This window comes from Mycteria americana, chromosome 10, assembly GCF_035582795.1.
Source record: "Mycteria americana isolate JAX WOST 10 ecotype Jacksonville Zoo and Gardens chromosome 10, USCA_MyAme_1.0, whole genome shotgun sequence".
In the NCBI taxonomy this organism is placed as follows: Eukaryota; Metazoa; Chordata; class Aves; order Ciconiiformes; family Ciconiidae; genus Mycteria; species Mycteria americana.
Window position 1 is genome coordinate 23,397,772 of NC_134374.1, and position 11,013 is coordinate 23,408,784.

General features: G+C 36.4%; 1 protein-coding gene across 2 annotated transcripts in view; it reads left to right on the forward strand.

Moving 5' to 3' along the window:
* Positions 1-10,706, forward strand: part of CHM (CHM Rab escort protein) — a 99,813-nt gene extending 89,107 nt beyond the window's left edge. Inside the window, exon 17 of one of the 2 annotated variants that reach the window (XR_012777265.1) lies at positions 10,576-10,706. The gene's annotated coding sequence lies outside the window, so the exon portion shown is untranslated. The remainder of the gene's footprint in view (positions 1-10,575) is intronic. The other variant, XM_075512878.1, reaches the window with a different exon arrangement.
* Positions 10,707-11,013: the final 307 nt, after the last annotated feature.

The following is an 11,013-nucleotide window of genomic DNA, read 5'->3' on the forward strand; positions in this document are numbered from 1 at the left end:
ATGGTAATTTCTGAATATTACTGCTCTGATTACAGAGATGTGTTTTAATTTATTGGTTAATTTACTGAAAAGGCATGCTGAAAAATGGGTGGAGAAAAATAGCGCCTCAAAACAGCAGTCTCAGGAGAAATTGGAGGAGTTGAAGGGAAAATGCCCAAACTCTTTGCTGTGGTGATTTAATCTCTTTTACAACAACCTGCAAAACTGTTTTTACTTAGACTGGGAAAGAGCTGATGGACATAAGAGAGTGCAAGAAACTGAGCTGAATTGGAAGAGCCTTTCTGTTAAATGAGAAACAGCAGTCACTGAAGTGACGCTAAACTGAAACATAGCCCTCTCCTCTCCTCTTATTCTTTCCACTGAGATTGTCTAAAGAAGCAAGCTCTGCCTAAACTGGAATGTAAGAAAAATATGCATTTAGATCATTTATTGTTTTAATATTTTTAGAAATTTTATATCTGCTGCTAAAGATTACTTTTACTGCTAAAGATTACGTTTGGCTCTGAGGACTACTATGTCATTTTATACCACTTAATACATATTTCCAGAGGAAAAAAATTCAAATGCTGATATGTAGTCAGACATGAAGCTGGATATGTACAAAATTATGGCTTAGGGCTGAAACTTAGAGAGAAATAGAAAGTTCTCTGAACATGAAACAAGGTAGGGATAGAGATTGCAGTTGGCCGGTGTCATAGTTACTCCATTTTGCTTTCAAATTCTCCATACTTTCTTTTGGTCTTTTTGACTGAAAACATAAGCTAGAACCCAAGATGCTTAGTTTGTCTTTTCTGTGCAAGCATTTTAAAGTTCAAAATCCAAGAAAAACAATGACTGCAGTTCTAGTTGTAAATAGTCACAAGATCTATGTGTGACATTCATTTTCACTACATCTATTGTTTCACATTATTTCCATGGAAGGAATGCTAAAAATTAATCTGTTTTAAAAAAACCCAAACCACTAGTTTTTTGTAATCAGTGCTGGAAGATTGAATTTTTCTTTCCTACTTCTGCTAGAACTGGATAGTAGTTGTAACACGTACATATTTGAGTAAAGGTATAAGAATTTTAAGCATTTTAAAAGGCTCTTTCTACCAGTAGAGATGTAATAGACTACTTCAGAGTCCTCCTTTCTCCACTGTATGTAGAGAACACTGCCATCTGGAGAAAAAAGGAAGAGAACTGTGTTACACCTGATGGCAGCAAACAACTCAAAATTCAGAGTTCAGAAGCAGTAAGTGACACAGGACACATTTTCTTGGTACAATCTAATAGGCTGTGAGGACAGCGGGGCATCACTTACACAGGAGCAGGACAACTGTGATTTTGTTGATGGAGTGTCCTCAGCAGGGCATCTCAGGTTTCAGGAATGGTCCATGCTAACAATAACTATCTTTCTGAGGCTGTGGACTGCCCTGAAAATGAATATGAGCCCTTGCAGCATAGAAATGAGGAACTTCAATTTCTGCTGAATCATTTTTCTATGTCTTGGAAGAGAATAGCCATGATAGATGCAATGCAGTGAATGAACAGGAGCTTCTGGAGTCCCATGCATATCAACAAGTTCCAAAACTGCTATCCCTCCATCTTTATTATGATATAAAAGCTATCAAAATCCAAATACCTCCTCTCCCACCTCCTTTCAACATTATGGAGCTCAATACATAGCATAGTTTGTTAGTTTGATAGTATTTTTATAATACTGTTGTTAGTACACATCTGTGGGATGATGCACACTTGCAAACCTCATAAATAGGGCTGATATTATCCCCATTTGAGAGGACAGAAAACTCAACAAGGAGGTTGTGACCTGCCCAAAATCGCATGAGATTTGGGTATCTTAGGTATCAGAGGCTGGCTTAGCCCACAGATTTACCACTGCATAGGCCATAAAATCAAGAGTTTTCTACTTAAGGAAAAAACTACTTGAAGTAAAACTGTATGTGGGAGGGAAAACATTATGTAAATTTTCAGGTTGGTAGTTGTAACTCAGTTCTAATCATCAAGGCAGAGGTCTTGATACTTCTTTGAAAATGTCAGCTCTGTGCTGCTACTATGCCCAGTGGCCACTCATAAAGAGAAACATAAAACTTAAATGGAAAACAAAAACTTAAGACACCCTTCTGCTAAAGTAAGGCCTTACTAGTTATGAAGTTCACTTATATCTTGGCTCAGAAATATTCTTAGTCCCAAAGGCATTTTGGAAAACCAGAAAAGTTGTAAGGAAAATAATCAGCAATATGGCGCAGGTCCCTTACAAGGACAGACTGAATAGACCAGAACTCTACAGCTGCAGAAAGAAATGCATGTGGGGAGATCTAGCAGAAGGCCTGTAGCATCATGAATGGTTTGGATAAAATGTTTAGAAAACAATTTTTAGTTATTTTTCATAGCACAAGAGATAACAATGTGCCAAGGCATTATCAGGCATGAAAGAGGTTAATATCTAACTGTGGAGTGAATTTGAGGGTTTTTTAAGTTGTGGGGTTTTTTTCCCTTCTAGAAGAGTAGTGGCTCTTCATTGGTCAGAGAAGTGGAATAATTTTAAGGGTCTCCTCAGGAGAATGTGAGTAGACAATCAGTTTTAAGCTGTTTCTAGTTCTTTCGTTCTGTTTTTAAGTTAACAGTAGAATTTTAAAACTGTTAGCAACGTAGATACTTTTTTTTTTCCTTCCTTGGTGAGTGCTAAGAATGTTAGTGCATAGAATCTTGATCATAAACCCAGATTCTGTGTTTCTTACATAAGGTGTTTTTTTTTTTTTTTTAAAGTTTTCACTTAGTTTACAAAAGGCATTTTCTAAGCTTTTCAGGTTAGATGTAGTTTTAAGGACATAGGACGTACATCATTTAGGAATAATAGCTAGCTAATCATTATGTTTTCCTATATTTTCAAATCTTCTTTATGACATCTATAGTGTCCTTAACTACCAATTCAGAGAAATGAAAAAATCCAACCACAAGAATATTTAATTGCTGTAAGTACCTGCTAACTATTAATCTCTGCTAGTGTACAGTAATATAATAAATTTTGTATGGATATACTGATTACCACCATATGATTATCAGACAAACTACTTACGATCAGTGCTTTTCCAGCGGACTCAAACACACTGCTGCTATTACTGTATTAAACTAAGCAATGAAATGATTTGTTCTGGAGTTCAGTTGTCAAATGCTGAAGAAGTCACTTTTCCCTCGTGAGTGGCATATAGCCTTCCACGTAAGCAAGAGCTCGTTGTGTGTTCCTGGAATTCTTAAGCTCTTTAATCACTACAGGACTAGAGTGATTTTTCAGTGAAACTTTAGATTTAGTGACATCTACACAGAAGATTAAAACTGTTTCGGTTCAGATCTCCATCTTTTTTAAAGTAAGTGTGAGTGGATGAAGGAATGCTGAAAGCTGTGGTTTATAAAAAGATGGAATATGTCTGTGTCTTGAAACTGCCAAGTATTAGGCATAACGGCTGCTGACAGGCCACAATGGAAATGTGTTATATCAGGTTATAAGCTAGTTTACCCTACCCTAACTTCTTTGACCTTAAAGATAACTCCAAAAGAGACCATGTTTTCTGATTACCTTAAAGGTGAAATAAATAATTTTGTGTTAGGCAGAGCATTATCAGACAACATTTGGGAGGCAGAATGAAAAGAGGGTAGAAATAGGGAGGGGAGATGTACAATGATATAGCCACTGTTTTTAAAAAAAAAAAAAAAAAACCCAAACAAACAAAAAAAAACCAACCCCAAAAAGCCACTGAGGAGACAAACTGCTAGTAGATTACAATTGTCATGATTATATGAATCTTTCATGTATTGTAGTATCCTGTTGTCAGTCACAGCTGATACCAGATGCTTCCCTACTGAAATCTGCAGAGGTGCTTTTTTGGATCTTTGTAAATACTTTTAAGACATGTTATTTTTAGCATCAAGATCTACCTTAGATGCACAGCTTCTCTGAAAGTCTTAGCTGGGGAGCTGTCATTCCTCTCTGCTACCAAGATGCTGATCACCCAGAGTAGAATTTGTGTGGAGACATTTCAGAGAAACACTTTCTGTTAAGTAAGTACATGGTTTTTGTTAAAAGGATACCTTAAAATCATCTTCTAACAAAAAATTTATCTTGAAGAGATGTAGGTTTTTGGTTTGGGGAAAAAACCTTCCTAAAAGTTAATTGGTACAATTGCAGATGTTAGCAATTTTTAGAGATGTGTAGTTCCATGTTAACACTAGTAAGATCCTTGTTTCTTGTGATATCTGTTGGCAATGCATTTCACAGATTAATTATAGTTTAGTTTTGTTTAAGAAGGCGGGGGGGGGGGGTTAGCTTTAAATGTACTTCCTTTCGATTTTTGGCCTCTGTTATGAGAGTAAACAGAACCACTTAATTTACGTTCTTAAATGTTCGCTATTTTATCTCTTTATCATGTCTTCTCTTACTCATCTCAACTTTAAAGAAAAATGTCTGATTTTTCAGTTTCAATTTTTTTTTGTAGCTTTGATCATTTTTGTTGCTCTTCTCTAGAGCCCTTTGGTCTGTTCTGTACTTTTTTTTTTTTTTTTTTTTTTTTTTGGAAAGAGTATGACCAGAACTGAAGACAATAATTGAGGGAGGAAGCCATTTTACTCATTTATAAGATAGAATCATAATAACATGCCTTCTGCTAACAAAATAAACTTGCTTGACTGAAGAAAAAAAATCTCTTTAAAATTCCTGAGACTGCTGTGTAAGCACTCAATTTACTAATCTTGGTAGATTTATAATACTGAGTTTGCCCAAACTTCACCCTTACACTTTTTTTTTTCCTTTGCTGCTCAATATCTGTTTACGTGAGGATTTTCCAAGGATTTAAAGGACTTTATGCTACTTTTCTCCCATTGAATTTCAAACTCCTTTGAATAGCCCATTCTTACTGAAAGACATTTTCTTACTATCTATCTATGTATGTTCAAAGAGCTCTTTAGATGTGAAAGAAATAATGTAAACAATTATTTCTTTTAAGGATTCATTCAGGATTTGGGTGCCTACCTATATGTTTGTATGGATATGTATTTTAATTCCAATCCATTGCTTTTACATGGAAGAATTTCTTTTAATTTTAATATTGTAGATTGTGAACACTGAACTTAAGTGTGCAAGCATGGTAGTCATGTCTGGAAGAATTACCTAAAACCCCCATGTGAATATGGAAATTTTTTCACACTTACTCAATTTTTAAATTATGACCTACAAACAAATTTTGTAATTCTTTTTCAGGTGTCATGAAAGTATAGTTACATGTTTCTGTTGTGTTTTATACTGCTTTATATTTCTCATCTTCTCCCTTATCAAAGGAAGATATAAGGTGCTGTATCTCTAGAAAAGAACTCCCTTCTTTTCCTTTTCTTGTTCATTAAAAAATCAGATTACTTGGTAATGCTCATGTTCATTGTTTTGGCTCATGTGGATAAGAAATAAGTATGAAATTTCCAAAAATATTGTGTCCAAGTGACCTGGTAGAGGAAAGAAAGGATTTCTGATTAAAAACCAAGACCAGTTAGGTATGCAAGACTGCATCTAATTTATGCATGCAGTTGCCATGACTATGTATGCACATTGGATAATTGCTAGCACAAATGACTACTGGCATTTGCACACACATTTATCCAATTAGTATGTGCAATCAAAGTAATTTCATGCACAAATTAGCTGCACAATTGTGCATGCCTTCCGCACATGTAATTGTATGCCTAATTGGTCTGAAAGTCTTGTTCACGATGTGTGTCTTGATTTTATTGCAATATAACATAAAAAACAGTGAGTTTTATTTGCAGAAATGCACATTTTGCATAATGTTAGCATTTAGAAATAACTCCAAACTATTTTTACTAGATTTCACAAAATAAACATTTCTCTGTGGCAATGTAAGCTTGTAGGCAATGTAAGCTTGCATTCCATAAATTAAACAACAGTTGAAAATTTAACTTGCCTTGAGTTTTTAATCATTATAGCCTTAATAAATCCTATAAATTATTCTATCCTTTATGTAGAAATAAGTCCACAAAATTGCACCATTTTTGTTCCTTGTATGCTACATACAACATTAAAAATCATACTTTATTATCAATGCTTGCATGCAAAAGATGTTAAAAATATTGCTGCAGTTTTATATTACAAGAAAATGTATTAAGCACTATATTTAGTTCAGATAAGCATGAAAGCCCTATAGAAAAAAATACTGGAATCAGTGAAGTCATAATTTCATTTGATGTAATTATTCTACATTTGATCATATGCTTGAACCAGGGCTTCTTTAAAAATGAGTTTATTTGTTTTATAATCATATTTACTGAAATAAATTTTTAAAGTCTTAATTATAACAAGGAAATTGAAGACCTTAAGAAGGAAGCCCTATTTTTCTTTAAAAATACCATCAAAATGGTAAATTTTGACAGGCCTGTGTAAAGTAAGCAGCTACCGTAGAGAAACTTCCTGAACATCTATAACATACCGAATTTTTTATTATCTGTAATTCATTTAATTGCAAAAGTTTTGGCACTGCTTTTAATATTCAAATAACGTGGTACAGTATTTTCTGTGCTTTCTCATCTTGCATCCAGTGAGAGGCAGACATAGGAAAAGAGATTATAGATTGTGGCTTGGAAAATGTTAAAAAAGTAGGAGCAGAGATTTGTCTGCCTTTGAATTTCCCTGGGTTATTTTTGAAATGTTTTCCTTGGTCTGGCAGTCCTAAAAGTGGTTTTCCAAAACTAGTTCAGGTATGAAAGAAAGGTAAAATAAGGGAGGAGTGGATATACTTGCTTTTCCAAAAAGAAGAGCTCTTAGTTAAGCCTGTGGTATCAAGGAGAGGCAATAGGTCATCAGGCCCTTACTGGCAGATAAGGGAACCTGATAGTCATCTCCAGGGCTTTCCAATATGAAAGAGCTTTTCTTATCTACCTTTGATGTGCCCTAACCTTAAGGCCATTCTGGTGATAAAAGTGTCAAGAGACGTTTCTTGCTATTTTGTTAAAAGACACTGTTTATGCCACTCTCACATTGTGCAGTGTAATTCTGATAGCATGGCAAAATTTCTGAGCCGTTCTCCAGCTGGTCAGTCTGCCAAGGCAGCACTAGCAGCAGGCGGTAAACCAGCACCTCTTGGAGAAAGACCGAATCCAGTTGTTGACTAAACCACTATAGCTAAAGACGGAGCAAAGCGTCTGCAGCAGTGCTGGCCAGACGAAGACCCCTCACGTGGCTCCAGTAGCCAGTCTCCTGGCTACTTAACTACTAAGCCAGCTAGTTAATATTTGAGAGATGGGACGTGCAACATCCACAGGACACACTACATGTAAGAGAGAACATGCCATAACTTTGCCTTTGGCTGTGCTTTAATGTGACGCTATTCGGGTATCCCCCTTTAGCATTTGGCCCAACAGGTTACAGTTCTCTTTTGTTGCTTCCAGTGTAGCTGAGCCAGTGATATGAGTGCTGATGGCTATCAACCTGGCATTTTCAGATTCAAATCCCAATAAGGATGCTTTGTTTGAAGGCATTTATTACGTGCTTTCGTTTTTAATGCAATGAAAGAACTGATAAAAATAATCCAACATTATTAGAAAGCTAAGCTGCAGAGTTCAGCATTTGTTACTTGGGAAATGTTTGTATAAGCATTGTTTATATCCTTCTGTTAATACATAAAATAAATACATAAATGTAAATACATTTGTATTACATAATACATATGTATGTATTACATATGTATGTATGTATGTAATACATATGTATGTATGTATGTAATATGTATTACATAATACATAAAATGTAAAGATAAAAATCTTGTAGCAGGGGGCCTCCACAGTCTGTGTGCAGGTAACTAGTTTTTGGAGAGTGACAGGCGTTTATGCTGTGAGTTTGTTGCCTGTGAGAACAGTCCTGTATTTACACTCTAAGTGGCCAGTGCACTAACAAAAAAAAAAAAAACAAACCCAAAAAAACCCAAACAAACAAACAAAAACCAAAAAAAAACCCAAAAAACCCCAAAACCCAAAACCAAAAAACAACAACTCCAGAGCACTGTAGGTGAAGTTGGTCATGTCCTCTCCTGGTATCAGACTTTTCATAGGGTACCCAGCAAATGTGTCAATCTTGGCAAGTTGTCACCTAGATGAAAAGCAGTCCAATGAGGGGTCCTTTGAGATGCACGGTACTAGATTTTTTAGGGCTGCAACTGAACTTAGTATGAGTTGTGAATACTTGCTTCTCTTGGGAAAGAGGCAAACGTAAACATGAATCCCAGTTCCACTTTTCCAGCAATTCGTTGTGTTTTGGGATGTATCACTCTGTCTCAGTTTATTTGTCAAATGGGATTCATAATGTAATTTTCTGTTCTGGGGGAACTGGGCAGGTAAGGTAATTAGTACTGACAAGAAAACTGTTAGCAATACAGTCCAAATAAAAGACCTCAAGGAAATGGATTGTTCTATACTCAGTTTTTGCATGGAGTAAATAAAGTAGGGAATTTCACACAGAATTATAAAGACTGAGAGAAATATTGAATATTTGCCTGAGTGAGCGCACTTTGTCTTCTGCACTAAATAAGGGGGGAAACAATATAGGGTCACATAATTAAACATGGAATGATGGTGTGTACAGACAAGAAAGTTAAATTAGGGTTGCTGGTACAGTATTATCCTGCTGCTTAGGTTTTCTTTTTGAATAATTTGTAATCTTAAGAAAATTAAAATGCAATGCTACTGTCTGTATGTTCAGGGGTTCCCCCTGTACACATGAAGGAAAAAAAAAAGTGATTGAACTCCTGGGGCAAGGGAGGACTGTGGACACAGCTGCAGGGGCTGGTTGAATTTTGGGAGAATTTGGCTGTGAGCACACTCTCCCAGCTTTGGATGGTCTCTGGTCCTTAGGGGCTGGTCTTAGGGCTCTATATAGCCTTAATTCGCCTATTCCAAATCCTGGCTCAGTTTTGTATGCTCTTTTTCAATAAATTAGTGCTTCTATTTGTTCCTGTATTTAATAGTTGTGTATTACCAGAGAAGCAGGTGATCTCCTGCTATTCTGCTCCTGCGGCTCTTCCAAGCGCTGTGGCGGCAGCGGAATTCCCTGTGGCGGCAGCGGTGGAATTCCCTGCGGCGGCAGAATTCCCTGTGGCGGCAGCGGTGGAATTCCCTGTGGCGACAGAATTCCCTGTGGCAGCAGCGGTGGAATTCCCTGCGGCAGCGCTGCCTTACACTGACACCTGCCGGGAAGGGCCCCGGGGCGGCCGCGCTGGACTGAGCCTCGGGCATCACCGGCCCTCAGCTTTCGGGGCTGCCCTGTGTTTCTCCAAATACATGCCAAACGCATAGCCGAATCCGAATTCACGTGAATTATCACTTGTTTCGGCAACATATGTATGAGCAAGAAATACGATGCGGTGTATGAGTGGTGCTTCTGGAGGGGATTGTGAGAAAAAGCACCAATTTCAGAGTGACGTAAGTTAAATACACACAGCGACAGAACATTTAACTCCTTGCAAACTAAGATTAAACATTATGCTATAGATTTATCACTGTCTTCTATATCACTTAGTATATCTTTTAATATTATTTTCTGTGTTTAATTTAATTTTGTATATTAAAGTGATGATAATTAAGCACAGCCTACAAGTGGTACATTTAAAATATTTCAGGTGGTAGAGGATGAAGAACTTCATTTTACACTGAAATTTGTGACTGGCTGCTTTTATGGCTGGTTTGAGATTTTTTTTAAAAGGCAAAAGTAAATGAGTCAAAGATTGTAGTAACTTGGGCTTTGTTGAGCTTTTAAGTGAGTTAGATCTATTATACCGAAAATGGTTCAGATGTTATTTGGCTGGCCATTGTAGATAGGCTGATTTACTATTTTTTTTCTGTAACAGTGTTTCAAATTAATTTGCCATGGTTTAGATAACTCATTGAAAAACCGAGCATAGATTAGACTAAAATTTCCCTTTGATATTCATAGGTAAGATAGTTGAAAAACATTCAGTGCATGTACCTGCCTCTTGCAGAAATAACTATTAACATCTGATAGTGCAATTAGTTCCATAGTCCGTTAACTGAAGGGACTAAAGCATAAATGGATTTTTGAAACAAAATTAACAAAACAACATTAGGTCACATAATATCAAAAAAGGTTCTCGGTTGCGTTGTGGGCCACAAGTAGTAAGTTCATTGTACTAAATGTACCCGCTATGATATCTCCATGGAAAAGCTTAGTAGCAAACGGAAATTATTGATGCAGTTCTTGAAATGAAGTAATTTAAGGGTAACAGAGTAAGAAGTAGTTCAGCCAGACACAAAGAATATTGAAAATCACTCTCTAACTTTTTAAATAGTAAAAAATCAGATTCAGAGGGCTAGCTAGTGGCATGAGAAGATAACTGAAGGCAAAATTTTGTTTTTAATCTTTAATAAGAATTGTCTTAAATATTTAAAGTATATGAACAAGAGAACTCTGCATTGTGAAATAGCAATGATTATTACATAGCCGTGCTATCAAAGTAAGAAAATTAAGCCACTGAGCTGTACGTATCTTTTTTCCCTCTATGCATGCAGGTGCACAGACCATGGGGCTTGCTGTGCCACTCCCACAACCTGAGCTGTACAGTATCCTCTTTCCTAGCACCCTCCTGTCCCAGCATACCAAACCAGCCTGCAGTACCTCCTCACTCTGGTCTTTGTGCACCTCACAAATTAAAGGTAAGGTGTACCAAGAGTTCAAAAGATTCTTATATGTTAGAGTCTCTTTGCTTCCTTTAAGGATGATGAACATATCGCTATATACTTCACTTACAAAGCAAAGAACCCCAAATTAGCAGACAAGTATTGTAGTTTGCCTTTTAACTTCTCATGGACCACATCTCGATTTTAAATTATTAACATTCTGTAATGCCACTGCTTACAATGTGTAGTTAAAGTTTAAAGTTCAGTAGCTGAAGTTCTGTTCTCAGTCACTTTTCAAAAAAAAATGTAAAGCAGGAATCCTCCCAGTTA